This window comes from Lithobates pipiens, unplaced genomic scaffold (genome assembly GCF_037356315.1).
Source record: "Lithobates pipiens isolate NorthernLeopardFrog02 unplaced genomic scaffold, aLitPip1_a1.2 Scaffold_27, whole genome shotgun sequence".
In the NCBI taxonomy this organism is placed as follows: Eukaryota; Metazoa; Chordata; class Amphibia; order Anura; family Ranidae; genus Lithobates; species Lithobates pipiens.
Genome location: NW_027507788.1, coordinates 55,066,947 through 55,083,805, shown reverse-complemented (window position 1 = coordinate 55,083,805; position 16,859 = coordinate 55,066,947). Strand labels below are relative to the sequence as shown.

Below are 16,859 nucleotides of genomic sequence, written 5' to 3'. Positions count from 1 at the left end.
GTGATTATACAACGTCTTTTAGCAGAAAAACTCACAGTTATTAGACTGTGGAACACACCAAATTCACCACCTCCTACTGATTCCATTTCTACTCTTAACCATCTGGAGACATTGCTAGCAATTACTGATTTCACTGTTGCAGCATTCAGAGATAAGTGGGCTATCTGGCTATCCAACCCCAAGTGTACAATAAAATTCTGATGACTTGTTGTTTAAGACTTTATTAGAAACTAGTCTATGTTCCCTTATATGTGTTTACATTATGACGACTGGCCTGTTTTCTTTCCATTCTCTCCCCCCCCCCCCCCCCCGTGCCCTTTTCTTATTCCCTCTATCTTTGGCAAGTACATTCTTCTTACCTACAATAAGTGACTTGTAATACTGCCTTTCCTTATGTTTGTACTAACAATGCATGGTTACTTTGATATACTGACCCTTTGTGTTGTATGGTGTATCGTACTATCTATTGTACAATTTCAAATATGTTCCAATAAAGCAGTATTGACATTAAAGTGGTTGTAAACTTCATTCTTTTACTTGTACCTATAATAAGGCTTACCTATAGGTACTGTAAATATCTCCTAAACATGCACTGTTTAGAAGATATTCACAATATATACAGTCATCAGTGCATGTGCTCCAAAGCAACAACCACCTTGGTCATTCCTTCAGTATCTGTGTCATAAACAGATGTCCCTCCGCATATGCGCGGAAGGAAGATGGGTGAAGATGAAAGCGGATTCCAGCGATGACATTGCATCATTGGAATGCTTAGTTTTCAGGTAAGTTCCACATATTGTGCTAGTATGCAATGCATACTAGCACATTATGGCTTTACCTTGCAGGTCTATAAAAAAAAAAAAAAAAAGCACCCAACAGTTTATAGCAGCTTTAAATAAAAGCCAATCTCATATTTTTTCTTATCCCATCCTACATCTGCAGGAGTGGTGGTCCTGTTGAAAAAACAGACTTACTGGCCAGATCACTGTGTGCAAAAGGGGAAACAAAGCCTAAAAAGTAAAAATGAATGCAGCCATCACATCTAAGAATTAATGAGCTGCAATATAATAAAGGTTTGCTTTTGGGTTTAATACTGTTGTAAAGTTAAACAAAAATTAGAGCCAACCATTCTGTTTTATTAACAACTCGCCGATGGCCTCACGCCAATATACGTCGGGCAGAAGGGCTCACTTAGGCAGAATAACGTACCTGTACATGGCCCTTTAAGAGACAGGCAGCGGGTGCATGCCCGCAGCAAGCTCCATGAGTCAGGTTGCGGGTCCTGTGGACTATCGCTTTGGGGATATCCACAATCGCCTCACGGGGAGGAAGAATGGGGAGATGCTAATGTAAACAAGCATCTCACCGTTCTGCCTAGGGACAGTGTCACTGATCCCTGCTCCCTGTCTTTTTTTTGTTTATAGAACAAAAAATAAAAACTGCCAGGGATGATCACATACCACCAAAAGAAAGCTCTATTTGTGGGAAAAAAAGGACGTCAAATTTTGTTTGGGAGACACGACCATGCAATTGTCAGTTAAAGTGACGCAGTGCCAATTCGCAAAAAGTGCTCTGGTCAGGAAGGAGGTAAATTCTTACAGGGCTGAAGTAGTTAATTTATACTACATTGTGTAAATGTTTTTTTGCTAAAACAATGCCTGTAAATACCTTATCTTCAATCTCTTCTGGCTGGTAGGGATGAGCTGAACACCCCCCGGTTCGGTTTACAGCAGAACATGCGAACAGGCAAAAAATTTGAGCACGCCAACACTGTTAAAGTCTATGGGACACGAACATGAAAAATAAAAATGAAACATGAACATGAAAAATGAGAATTTTAAAAGGCTTATATGCATGTTATTGTCATAAAAGTGTTTGGGGACCCGGGTCCTGCCCATGGGACATGTGTCAATGCAAAAAAAGTAATTTAACCACTTGCTGGGCACTTAAGCCCCCCTCAGTCCCAGACCAATTTTCAGCTTTCAGCGCTGATGCACTTTGAATGACAATTGCGCGGGCATACAACACTGTCCCCAAATGAAATTTTTATCATTTTTTTCCCACAAATAGAGCTTTCTTTTGGTGGTATTTAATTACAGCTCAGAGTTTTATTTTTTGCTAAACAAACAAAAAAAGATGCAAAAAAAAAAAAAAAATCATGTTTAATAGTTTGTTATACAATTTTGCAAACAGGTCATTTTTCTCCTTCATTGAAGTGCGCTGATGAGGCAACACTGATAGGCTGCATTGGTGGGCACTGATAGGCTGCACTGGCGGGCACTGATAAGCATAGTTAAGGCGGCACTAATAGGCACAGATAAGGTGGCACCGATAGGCACAGATAAGGCAGTACTGATGGGCACAGATAAGGCGTCACTGATGGGCAAAGATGGGCACAGATGGGTGGCACAGATGGGTGGCACTAAGGGGCACTGATAGGTGGCTCTGATAGGTGGCTCTGATGGGCGGCACTGCTGGGCACTGATGAGCACTGGTAGATGACACTGATGGGCACGGATATGTGGCACTGGGGTGCAGCACCGTTGTTGAGGCAGATTGTGGGCACTGTGGGTGGCACTGTGGGCACTGCTGGGTGGCACTGACGGGGGCACTTATGTTTTATTAAGGTGGCACTGGCAGGGGGCAGGTGGGCACTGGCAGGGCTGGCCGGGATCGGGACTGATGTCCCGATCACGGCCGCCGGTGATCGGCTCTTTTTTATATAATAAATAGCCGATTACCGGCTCCGTTGCATCACATGATCAGCTGTCATTGGCTGACAGCTGATCATGTGATAAGGGGTCGGGATTGACCCCTTGCTCGGATCAGTGATCAGGCGAGTCTCATAGACTCGCCGATCACAGAGCGCGCCGCAGGGGGCGCGCAGGCCGCTCGTGCATGGGACGACGTCAATAGACGTAGTCCCGGCAAAGGAGGTCCGCGCTGTAGCCGTCATTCGGCTATAGCGCGGATCTCAAGTGGTTAAAAGTACTCTCGGCTATAATGAATTGTCAGTGCCGGCAATACACATAAAAGTCATTGAAAAAAACGGCATGGGATTCCCACACAGTCCATTACCAGACCCTTAGGGTCTGGTATGAATATTAAGGGGAACCCCGAACCAAAAAAAAATTGCGTGAGGGTCCCCCCAAATTCCATACCAAGCCCTGAAGGCTTCGGTTTTTAAAACTTTTTTTTTGCATTGATACATGTCCCCCTGGGGCAGGACCAAGGTCCCCAAACACTTTCATGACAATAACTTGCATATAAGCCTTTAAAATTAGCACTTTTTTCATTTCTCCCATAGACTTTTGAAGGGTGTTCCGCGGCTTTCGAATTTGCGAACACCCCAAATTTTTCACTATTCGTCGAACATCGGGCTCATCCCTTCTGGCTGGTCACATGACCTCCAGCCACTCTATTCCTCCAATCTATGGGCTACAGTGGGAGGGATTGAGATCCCCCTCTGATGTCAGCCACTGGCCGCATTGGCACTGGCAATTATTATCTTGAATAAAGTATCAATATTAGATTAAGTATTGCACTTTAGAATTGCATCATCTGAACATTGATTCTTTATCTCCTCACAGGTAGCCTATGCTGCTTTCAATACCCATCTCTAACTGAACTTGACTAATTACTATGCAAGTTCTCCATGGTAACCTATGCTACTTCAACATCTGAAGCCCTGTCCATATTATTGTAAAGTTATTTTATTTTTATTTATTTTTACGATTGTGAGTTTTTTTTTTTTTTTTGCACAGTGAATATAAATGAATCAGAGTAGAACAACAAATTGAGGAAGAAATACAGTGAAGTGCAACACATAGGGACCCTAGTAATACACAATCAACAAATGTAAAGCTTCTTGATAAGTATCAAGACAGTCTCAAAGTATTAGTCCTTTCTCACCCACAGAATCCATGGTTTCCATGTTTTTTCAAAGAATGGGCAGTTATCTCACCTTAACACTAGCAGTTTGTCATAAAATGTCCGATAGATTGGGCATCAAGTGTTGTTTCCATTATCTAGTTTTCATTATTCTAACAGCCAGGAGAATATGAGTGACAACTGTGCGCAAAAGGACAGAATACTTGTCAATCTCTAAATTTAGAATTGCTAGGGCTGATGATGAAGGGACAAGTATACAGATGACCTGTGCCATAATTTCTCCAGAAACTGTTGAGGTGTTTACAATTTCATGAAATATGCATTAGCGTACCCATGAAGCTGCAACTTCTCCAGCAAAGAGGGGACTGTGAAGCATGGAATTTGACTAATCTAAAACAGAATTATATAACATTGTAGGGTAATTTTGTAATACCCAGTCTTCAATACAGCATGTCACCCTATACATGGAACCAAGGGCTAGGGTTCTTAGATCTCTCCATCCATTTTATCAATGTTCTAACTCTCATTTAAAAAAAGGATGTGCATGTATCAAAAGAGTCTTGTTGTGTAAGATATAAAATAGAGATATACCCTTCTTGGCTGGTATAGCAGATGTGCAATATTGACAGTTTTAGGATATACAGTATTAACAGATTTCCCATAAGAAATGTACAATTTGGATATATTTAAAGAAGTCAAAATTGGATTAGCCAAATTATTTCATGAGTTACTCAAAGCTTTTGAGTGTGTTCCCTGTATACTGTATCTGTGACAACAGAGATATCATCATGTTGCCAGTAGAGAGATGAGGTATAAAAGTTTCCCACAGTGCCAATGCAACTCTGTGCATTGTATCTTTCATGTGACAACACTGAAGAAATTACACTTTGCTACAATGTAAAGTAGTGAGTATACAGCTTGTATTTTCCGCCCCCTCAAGATAACAACACACAGCCATTAATGTCTACACCGAGGGCAACAAAAGTGAGTACACCCCTAAGTGAAAAATGTCCAAATTGGGAACAATTAGCTATTTTCACTCCTCGGGGTGTCATGTGACTCGTTAGTGTTACAAGGTCTCAGGTGTGAATGGGGAGCAGGTGTGTTAAATTTGGTGTTATCGCTCTCACATACTGGTCACTGGAAGTTCCACATGGCACCTCATGGCAAAGAATTCTCTGAGGATCTGAAAAAAAGAATTGTTGCTCTACAGAAAGATGGCCTAGGCTATAAGAAGATTGCCAAGACCCTGAAACTAAACTGCAGCACAGTGGCTAAGACCATACAGCGGGTTAACAGGACAGGTTCCACTCAGAACAGGCCTCACCATGGTCGACCAAAGAAGTTCAGGGCATGTGCTCAGTGTCTTATCCAGAGGTTGTCTTTGGGAAATAGACATTCGATTGCCGTCAGCATTTCTGCAGAGGTTGAAGGGGTCAGGGGTCAGTCTGTCAGTGCTCAGACCATACGCTGCATCAGATCGATCTGCATGGCTGTCATCCCAGAAGGAAGCCTCTTCTAAAGATGATGCACAACAAAGCCTGCGAACAGTTTGCTGAAGACAAGCAGACTAAAGACTTGGATTACTGGAATCATGTTCTGTGGTCCGACGAGACCAAGATAAACTTATTTGGTTCAGATGGTGTCAAGTGTGTGTGTAGTGGCAACCAGGTGAGGAGCACAAAGACAAGTGTGTGGTGCAAGCATGGTAGTGGGAGTGCAGGGAGCTACAGTTCATTTAGGGAACCATGAATGCCAACATGTACTTTGACATACTGAAGCAGAGAATGATCCCCTCCCTTTGGAGACTGGACCGCAGGGCAATATTCCAACATAACGACCCCAAACACACTTCCTAGATGACCACTCCCTTGCTAAAGAGGCTTGCTAAAATTGCTTTAGAAAACAGTGTTTGCAATCATTACAGGTTACACCACCATCAGGACCCCACCTCGTTAAGATTTTATGGGATAGATAAGGTTTTGCCCCACTGGAGAGGGGGTGAAATAAGAACCCAGGTTTCACAGGCCGAAACCAGGTGGATTTTTGATCTTGGCTGTCTTATGCCAGCCGGGTTGAATATAGAACTAGATCTTAACTATTTCCTTACTGTTTTTTAATAGTATTTCTGAACATACCTTTTTATCAGAATCATTTTTTTTTTTTTTGACTGTTCTAATTGTTTAATATCCTAAAGGGTTAATTTTTTCCTGATATGCCCTCCATTGGGGGGTTTATTGAGTTATGTAGTTGTCTGTCATATACAGTATAACATTCATGTAGCTGGGTATAGGATTTTTCGCTGTACAGCCATCTAGATACACGGATTGTGATACTGCATCTGTCCTTTAGAGGGTGATTTATGTATATCCAACGCTTGTGTTTTGATGTCCCTAATATATTGTGTTTTGTAACTTTTATCCTAAATCTTATATTCAGAACATTGACTATTGTGAGTATGGTTTTGCTTCTCTCTCTTCTTCACATGTCTATATATAGGGAGACTGTTTGTATATTAAGAGCTGTAGTTCCCAAGGCTGTTTTTAAATATGTATTAATTCTATTAAAGTACATGCAGAATCCCCTTTTTATTTGCTTTTGTTTTTTGATAATTACATTTAAAAAAAAAAAAAAAACTTTTTTGCTCATGGAAAGCATTATTATTGACTCTGACCAATAGATAGTATTTAGGCTCAGAGAAAATGGCGTCAGACCTACTTCCTGATGACGCGTGCTCTAGCGTGAAATGCATTAACTGACACTCCTCACAACACTAGGAGCCCTTCACTTCCATTTGGAAAGCAGAGACGCAGTGCACACACCGCAAGTCATACAGCGGTGTCTGACCGGCTTCTGCTTCCCCTTGAGCAGATTGTTTGTGATCCCATGCTGGACTATGCAAGTGCTAATTTTAGGCAATAAAAACGAAGTAGCAGCACACTATATCCTGCCTTTTGTGGCTCTTTGTGGTGGAGCTATTTCACAGACATACTTGATGCAAGTTGGTTATTTGCAGTGGAGAATACCTAAGGTGAAGATTTCTACATTTAAAATCTGCATATTGGATTGGGATCCAGTTTCCCCCATACATAAATGTTTGATTGGAATGAGATATGTGAAGGAGATACACCATTGAAGCAAGGATTTATCTTCATAAAACCATGTGTTGTGGTCACTTTTTGGCCGAGGCTATCTGGTGACTGTATTTTATTATCACTTCGGGTGAAGCGCTTTTTATAATTAAGATTTCTGGAGCACATTTGCACTTTATAATTCATGGTATTGGAGTATACGCAAGAAGATTTGATCACATATGCTTATTATGGACATATTTTGATGGTTTACATATTTGTGGACTTTATTAATTAGGATCACACCGCATGTTGAATAATTAGGTATTTTCTGTATTTTGTCATTTGCAGCCTTTATCTATCGTTTTGTATTTGTCTTAACAAATTTTAGGTGCAGCAGTGGTGTTAATAATCTTTTGTGATTAACATTGTGGTGTCATAAACCCAACACTTTCTCTTTTTATTTTCACTTTCATTGCCAGCGGTTTAGACATTAATGGCTGTGTGTTGAGTTATTTTGAGAGGACAGCAAATTGACACTGTTATACAAGCTGTACACTCACTACTTTACATTGTAGCAAAGTGTAATTTCTTCAGTGTTGTCACATAAAAAGATATAATAAATATAAGAGATAAGATATAATAAAATATTTACAAAAATGTGAGGGGTGTACTCACTTCTGTGAGTTACTGTAATTAATAATTTTATATTAACATACAATTGAAGGCATATATATATTGTGTGTGTGTATACACACACACACCAAACTGTCCAAAAGCAAGAGGGAAGAAAAAAAATCCCATACAGCAAACACCCGTCTGACTATCCAACACACAAAAAAAAGCCCTGAACATCCATCCTACATATGAAAGATCACACCACAAAAGCATACCTATATAGTTGGATGTGTTCAGGTCAAGAAAGCAAAAGACACTTCACCTCACTGATATGAAGCATATATGAGACTTGGTCACTGTATATGGCATCAATTATAACAAAAAGCATACCTAATGGGAATAAATCAAGAAGGTGTATCAGTGATGAACCAGGGTTCCCATTTCACTAGCCATATAGCCATGTTATCAACAACACTTGAGATGGTAAAAAAAAACTGAATACTGCTGCACTCACCTGCAAAGAGGGGTGCCAAAAGCACATTGGTTCAAACTCTAAGGTCTCATGCACACAGACATTTTTACACCCGCTTTTTTGAGCATTTTTTGCAGCTTAAAAACGCCTGTCCATATTAGTCTATGGCTTCATGTCCACCTAGGCATTTTTGAGCTGCAAATGGCATAGGCGTTTTTAAGCTGTAAAAAAAACTCAGGACCAATGTGTTCTGAGGCTCCAGCGTTAGAGCCGTAAAAACACCAGACGCCGGCAAAAGGTGTTAAACGCAAATTAACGAGGCGTAACGCTGTGTTAAGCCTCGTCTGGCATTTCTGTCTCCATTCAAAATCAATGGTTCCCTATGGGAGCCCATTGATTTGAATAGAGGATGATCCGACTTGCAGTGCGACTTGTGTGCTGAGAATCTTAAAGGGGAGCCCCACAAAAATTTAAAACTTTTTTTCATGAGGTTCCCCCACAAGACGATATCAGACCCTTGGTCTGGTATGGATCTTAAGGGGAACTCCCTACTCCGAAAAAACGGCATGGGGGTCACCCCAAAATCCATACCAGACCCTTATCCGAGCACGTAGCCCGGCCGGTCAGGAAAGGGGGTGGGGACGAGCGAGTACCCCCTCCTCCTGAACCATACCAGGCCATATGCCCTCAACATATGGTTGTCCGGAAGAGGCCCTTGTCCTCATCAACATGGAGACAAGGTGCTTTGGGGTGGGGGGGGCCGCAGGGCGCCCCCCTACCCCAAAGCACTCACCCCCTGGTTCAGGAGGGGGGGGGGCGCTCGCTCATGCTCGGTTAAGGGTCTGGTATGGATTTTGGGGGGACCCCACGCCATTTTTTATACCAGACAGAAGGGTGGGGGAACCTCATGCATTTTTTTTTTCACATTTTCGCGGGGTTCCCCTCTAAGATTCTCAGCACATAAGTCACACCGCAAGTCGGATCATCTTGATCTGACTTCTGATACAAGCTCTATTCAAATCAATGGGCTCCCATAAGGGAACCATTGTTTTTGAATGGAGACAGAGAAACGCGGCTTAACGTGCATTGAATTCAATGCAAAACGCAGAAAGAAAAAAAAAAAAAAAACGTTTTAACACTGCTTTTTTCCTGGCATCTGTACTAGCTTTACAGCCCCTTTTTTTTTTTTTTTTAAACGTCCGTGTGCATGCAGCCTAAGGCTGGGTTCACACTGCTGCGATGTGGGAACGCTGCGAATCCGCTGCGGGTTCCCGCATCGCATGCCTTCCGGCGGCAGTTCACACTGCCCTATGTGAACTGCTGGGAGCGTCAGTGAAAAGTTAATGACACCCCCAGATCAGTTCGCATATCGCAGTGCGATCTGTAAACTCGGACAGGAATCGGATCGCATGGTGTGAACACCCATGCAATCCGATTCTTCTGCGGACCAAAAGAAAGGGTCCTGTGCGAGTTTGGGCCGGATGCGATGCGAATTCAGCCATACTATCTGTATGGCTGAACACGCATCGCACAGAGATCGATGCGATTTGCACTGCAGTGCGGTGCGAATCACATCCGATCTCGTCACTGCAGCAGTGTAAACCCAGCCTAATAGATGAGAAATGAGCTGGAATGGACATCTAGATGTGACATTAATCAGAATGGATGCACCTGCAAACTATATCCAGCAGGAGAAAAGGTAAATATCCACTTACCAGATAAGCCATACATGCAATCAGGGCTTCTTTTCCTAGAAAATTGGTGCAGGAACTCCACCACAACCCCCAAATCTGCACTAACACCTAAGGCAGTGTTTCTCAACTCAAGGCGCCCCAGCAGGTCTTGTTTTCAGGATTTCCATTATTTTACACAGGTGATTTGCTCAGTTTCACCACCTTAGTAAATTACCACAGCTGTTTCATCTGAGGAAAATCCTGAAAACATGACCTGTTGGGGCGCCTTGAGGACTGGAGTTGATAAACACTGACCTAAGGCATCAAAGAAGCTCCACAGAAGATTTGTGTCTGGGTCTGCCGAGAGCCTATTAGTCCAGCGCAACAATCCCCATACAGACCTGCCCTGTTGTGTATAGAGTACAGTGTAAGAATCTTTTTAAACATGACACAATGCATGAATGGGGTTGCCACCTCATCCCTTTAAAACCAAACACATGTTGATTACACAGGTTCTGTGGATGATTAAGATGATAATTAAACTCACTTGGTCCCGTATCTGAATTAAAATATCTTCAGATCCTGTGCAATTCATATGTGTTGACATTACAACCTTATGCATGATTGTCGGTATACAGTACAGTGCATGGCTCTCTCGACAGTCTACAACACATACATACACAAAGTTTCTGCAAAATGTCAGCATATAAACAAGTAAAAATAAAACATTCCAAATTGTGCTCCACCAATGAGATAATCGGGTTAGTCACTCCTTGCTTTCTACCTCTCTGAACTCCATATCAGATCTGATGGTTACCACTCACCTCTGAAAACCACATCCAAAGTCATTCAATGGCTGCCAGCACCAATGAAAGAAAAAACTTATACACAGCAGAGAGCAAAGATTAAAATTCAGCCACAGTGGCTGAAAAGTACTGAAAAATTGCAGTACTTTACCTGCACTTGCACCAGGTACTGGGCTGCTGGGTGCTGTCCTGTAGGGGTATTCAAAAAGCTCAAGAAGGCACAGTGATTCTGCATCTAGGAGGTTCAAGTAGGTGGTGAGGAAGCAACATATCGCATCTTCACCGCCTGTCAAATGCCTCAGAAAAGAGATGAGCATGGATTGCTTTTAAGAACAATGACAGTCATTGTTGCTATTATGAAAAAGCCCTAAAAAGGCATACTTACACACATATAGATACACACACAGCCTTTTTAAAAACTACAGTACTGTACCTGGTTACAGAGGTTCTTATAGTTTGTGAACGTTTCAGCTAGAAGTTATACAATTGTCATGTACTAAACCATGGGTGGGTAAATCATTTTCCCAAGGGGCAACATGTGAAACTGTAAGGCCCCATGTACACTGGTGCTGGTTAAGGATGAGCTCCGGCGTATTCGCACGATCCACATGCAGAGCCCACCAGGAAGTCGGCACTGCGCTGTGCTAATCACAGGCAGTGAGATATTGCCCCAATGCGCAGCTGCAGAGATCGGGCAATGTCTCACTGCCTGTGATTAGCGCAGCAATGCGCTGACTTCCTGTCGGGCTCTGCACGTAGAGTGTGCAAACACGCCGGAGCTCATCCCTACTGCTGGTAAACGGACGTTCAGAGGGAGTTGAATGCTTTTTTCAACTGCCCCTGAACTCATCAAATGTTATCTTATGTGTACATGTACACAGGATCATTTAATGTCATTTTTAGGCTGTTGCGTTTATAGGCTTTTCTTTGAAGGCCAAAAAAATTTGTTCAGGTGCCAAAGTTTCCGACGTTTCAGATGCATTTCGTTTTTAATTTTTGCCTATTTTGAAAAAAAAAAAATACAATTTTTTTTTAAACTATTCTTAAAGCAAACGCAGCTAAACACGGCATATAAATGCGGCAAAGTGGAAGTTTTAAATGTGGGTTACTATCTGTCAAGTTAAATCATTCAGGAGAGGTTGTAAAAACGCCCCATGTACATTAAGCCTAACTGTTGTGGAAGGTCGAGCTTAATTCTGCTCATTATTAATTTTGGACATGGGAAAGTCTGTAAATGCGAAAACATAGAAAACAAACAGCTGACACTTGGAATAATAGGTACAACTGCTCCGGAAATAGGTTTCTTTCAGATGAGTGGTGGAGGTGTGGTAAAAATGGGTGGCTAAGTAGCAGTTTTACTGTCCCCAACCGGCTGGCCACTTCAACTGTAAAACCGCAGCTGGATGGTGCTGTTTTATATGCCACTGGTGTGGCATTTTTTACTTGGGCTGCAGACTTTGACAAGGGCCACCTCTAGTGTTGAGTCAACCCGAACTGTAAAGTTTGGTTTCATACCGAACTTTTGGCTTTTTTGGTCCCGAACCCGAACAATTGACTGTATGTTCGGGTTCGGGTCCGATGTTCGGCAACGTAATGGCACATTTTAAAAAGCCCTGCAGCAGCCAATCAACATTCGTTTAACTGGTGTGCCCTTAGAAGCCATCACAGCCATGCCTACTAATGGCATGGTTGTGATTGGCCAGTGCAGCATGTGACCCCGCCTCTATTTAAGCTAGAGGCACACAGTACAGCACGTCACTCTGCTTTAGACAGTGTAGGGAAAGGTTCATGGCTGCTTCTGTTAGGGGGAGAATAACATAGGAGTCCGGATTCTGAAATCTATTCTAATTAGTCAGTGATTTTACACTGCACTGAGAGAAAAGATAGACAGTGTAGGGCAAGGCTCCTGTTGTTGCTTTGAGGGAGAGAGAATTATCTATGAGTCCAGATTTAGAAATCTATTCTAATAACTCAGCGATCTACACAGATTTACCAGGTTGGGTTGCAGTGCACAGTCTTTTTACACTGCCATGAGCACAGTGCCAGAGAAAATATAACTTTTATCTGCAAGCTCAATGCACCAGCACTGCATATGTTACTGTGACATAAACCCTGTACATACTCTGGGTGTATTCTGCCATTGCAAAAACACCCATTTTGTGCAAAAAAAAAAAAAAAAAAACTTTGCAGTGTTTTCTGCATATGCATGTGTTACACAACTTATATATTTTTCTTCTATTATGCTATTCAGAAAATACATTTTAGGGCAAAAACATGTTTTTTGAATAGCATTTTCACCATTTCTGCAGCTCTAAGATACACGTTTACATACTCTGGGTGTATTCTGCTATTGCAAAAACACCCATTTAGTGCAAAAAAAAAAAAAAAAACTTTGCCGCGTTTTCTGCATATGTGGAGGTGTGTGTTACAGAATTTATATATTTTTCTTCTATTGTGCTATATTGTGTATAGGGCAAAAACATTTTTTTGAATAGCATTTTCACCATTTCTGCAGCTCTAAGATACACGTTTACATACTCTGCATGTACTCTGCTGTTGCAAAAACACCCATTTAGGGCAAGATCCTAAATTTGGAAAATATGAGGAGAACGTCAAAGAAGGGACGTGGCTCCGGTCGTGGTGCTGCTGGTGGAGCTCCTGTTGCAGGGAGAAGACGTGGTCGATCTGTGCCAGCTCCACGCACAAGTGAAACACCTTCCTCAGGTGCGAGTAGGTGACAGGGCCTGCAGCAGTATTTGGTCGGGCCTAATGCGGGCCTAATGTTAAGGCCAGGACAAGTATAGGCGATAGATTGGGTTGCTGACAGTGTCTCTGGTTCTTTGACATTGTCTCCCACCCAGTATCCTGATGAAAGATCAGAGTTGGCACCTGCAGCCGATGTCTATCAGTCTTTCACATCACCCCCTTGCAAATCAGCCAAGCAGTCTGAGCCCCAAATCATGCAGCAGGCTCTTCTGCTTTTTGATGACTCTGTTAGCAGGGTTTCCCAGGGCCATCCACCTAGCCCTGCCCCAGAAGTGGAAGAGATTGAGTGCACTGATGCCCAACCACTTATATTTGAAGATGAGTACATGGGAGGACCATCATAGCACGTCTCGGATGATGACGAAACACAGGTGTAGGGATGAGGTTCGAGTCGAAACTCATGTTCGACTCAAACATTGCCTGTTCAGTGAACAGTGAACAATTTGGGGTGTTCGTGGCAAATTCGAAAAGCCACAGAACACCCTGTACAAGTCTATGGGAGAAATCTAAAGTGCTAATTTTAAAGGCTAATATGCAAGTTAATGTCCTAAAAAGTGTTTGGGGACCTGGGTCCTGCCCCAGGGGACATGTATCAATGCAAAAAAAAGTTTTAAAAACTGAAGTTTTTTCGGAAGCAGTGATTTTAATAATGATTAAAGTGAAACAATAAAAGTGTAATATTCCTTTAAATTTCATACATTGGGGGTGTCTATAGTATGACTGTAAATGGGCGCATGTTTCCCGTGCTTAGAACTGTCCCTGCACAAAGTGTCATTTCTGCAGAAAAAGCACTCGCGGCTATAATGAATTGTCTGCTCCCCGTAATACAGATAACAGTAATTGATTTAAAAAAAAAAAAGTGTGGGTTTCCCCCAAATTCAATTACCAGGCCCTTCAGGTCTGGTATGGATATTAAGGGGAACCCCCGCATCAAATTAAAAAAAAAATTGACATGGGGTCCCCCTACAAGTCCATACCAGACCCTTTATCCAAGCATGCAAACTGGCAGGCTGCAGAAAAAGAGGGGGGGTGAGAGAGCGCCCCCCTGAACCATACCAGGCCACATGCCCTCAACATTGGGAGGATGCTTTGGGGTCCCGCCCAAAGCACCATGTCCCCATGTTGATGGGGACAAGGGCCTCATCCCCACAACCCTGGCCGGTGGTTGTGGGGGTCTGCGGACAGGAGGGCTTATCAGAATCTGATAACAAGGGGACCCCCAGATACCAGCCCTCCCCCAAAGAAAGTGTAAAAAATAGTTAAATAAGACAAACACATCCTCCCAATGTTGAGGGCATGTGGCCTGGTATGGTTCAGGAGGGGGGGTGCTTTCTCGTCCCCCCCTCTTTTCCTGCGGCCTGCCAGGTTGCGTGCTCTGATAAATGGTCTGTTATGGGTTTTTAGGGGGACCCCCACTGCATTTTTTTTTTATTTGACGCGGGGTTCCCCTTAATATCCATACCAGACCTGAAGGGCCTGGTAATTGAATTTTTGAACCCTTTTTTTTTTTTTTTTTTTTTATCAATGACTTTCAATGAGTGTTCTCTGTATTACGGGAGCCAACAATTCATTATAGCCGCGAGTGATTTTAAATGACTTTTTTTCTGCAGAAATGACATTTTGTGCATGGACAGTTCTAAGCACAGGAAAAATGTGCCCCTTCACAGGCATATTATAGACACCCCCCCCCCCCCCCCCCCCCCAGGTACGAAATTTAAAGGAATATTACACTTTTATTGTTTCACTTTAATCATTATTAAAGTCACTGCTCCCGAAAAAACGACAGTTTTTAAAACATTTGTTTGCATTGATCCATGTCCTCTGGGGCAGGACCCAGGTCTCCAAATACTTTTTAGGACAGTAACTTGCATATTAGCCTTTAAAATTAGCACTTTAGATTTTGAACGTTCGAGTCTCATAGACTTTAATAGGGTTCTAAAGTTCACACGAAGTTTAGGTCTGTTCACAGGTTCTGGTGCAAACCGAACCGGGGGGGTATTTGGCTCATCCTTACACAAGTGCCAACTGCTGCTGCTTTCGCAATTGTGCAGACCGACAAGGAGGGCAAGGGTGAAGACCTGGACCCCACATGGAATCAACGTCATGCAGGTGATCAGCGTAGTTTGGAGGAAGAGGCGGTGGTTGCACAGAGCCACCAGCACAGAAGAAGAGGGAGCAGGGTGCAAAAGCGGAGCATCCGTCCCCTAGACAGTACGCCTGCTACTGCCCAATGCAGCAAGGGACCGAGCAGACCAAAGCCAGGTCCAAGGAGTTCCCTAGCGTGGCAGTTTAGACAATGTGCTGATGACAAGACACGAGTGGTTTGCACGCTCTGCAATCAAAGCCTGAAGCGAGGCATAAACGTTTTCAACCTGAGCACAACCTGCATGACCAGGCATCTATCTAAGTGCAAAGCACGAGCTGCAGTGGAGTAGACACCTCAAAAACCAAGAAAGGTCTCTGGCTCCTTCTGCTTCCTCTTCTGCTGCAGTCTAGACCTCTTCATCCACCTCTGTAGTGACAGTGGCACCTGCCAACCCGCAAACAGAGGATCTGCCAGCAACACTACCACCTGGGTCACCAACCATCTCCACAATGTCCCATGGAAGCGTTCAGCTCTCTATCTCCCAAACACTGGAGCGGAAGAGGAAGTACCCCCCCAGCCACCCGCGATCCCTGGCCCTTGTCCAGAGCCAATGTGGACAAGCTCACGTTCATTAAAATGAACCAGGCATGGATCCCACAGGACTTGTCCGTACCATGTGCAGAATAGACATGTATACCGGTGTTCTGACAAAAACTGTCTGGCCATCGCATAGTGTCCGGTCCGAGGACAAGGAGATTCCGAAAATCTCGAAAGATGAACGGTGCCTGCCCCGTGAGAGCAGGTTTAAGCCCCACCATCCAAGTGGACATATGGTAGCACATAGTAACAGGGCCCCTCACAGACTCGCTTTGCTCGCCACGCTGTGCTCGCCACACTGTGCTCGCCACGCTTTGCTCGCCACGCTTTGCTCGCCGCGCTTCGCTCGCCACGCTTCGCTCGCCACGCTTCAGGCAAGGCCTCGCTTCGCTCGGCTTGAACCTCGGATGGTGTGGCTTGAACCTGGACTCAACGCGCAGCGCTGTTCGTCTTCAGAGATTTTCAAAATCCCCTTGTCCTACATACTGAGCAAACGCAGTATAGGGTGGACACCATTTTTTTCCTCAGTTTAGGCCGATATGTATTCTTCTACATATTTTTGGTAAAAAAAAGTTGCAAAAAGCATATATTGATTGATTTACGCAAAAGTTATAGGGTCTACAAAATGGGGATAGAGTTATAGCATTTTTTTATTAATTTTTTTTTTACTGCTAATGTCGGCGTTCTGCGATTTTTATTATGACTGCGACATTAGGGCGGACACATTGGACAATTTTGACAGATTTTTGGGACCATTGGCATTAATACATCAATCAATGCTATAACATTGCATTGATTACTGTAAAAATGTAAGTGAAGGGGTTAACACTAGGGGGCGATTGAGGGGTTAACTGTGTTCCCTGGGAGGTAATTCTAACT

General features: G+C 43.2%; 1 long non-coding RNA gene across 1 annotated transcript in view; it reads right to left on the bottom strand.

The window, feature by feature from the left end:
* Positions 1 to 7,939, bottom strand: part of LOC143933182 (uncharacterized) — a 42,364-nt gene extending 34,425 nt beyond the window's left edge. Inside the window, exon 1 of the long non-coding RNA XR_013263029.1 lies at positions 7,856 to 7,939. This is a non-coding gene — a long non-coding RNA (uncharacterized LOC143933182). The remainder of the gene's footprint in view (positions 1 to 7,855) is intronic.
* Positions 7,940 to 16,859: the final 8,920 nt, after the last annotated feature.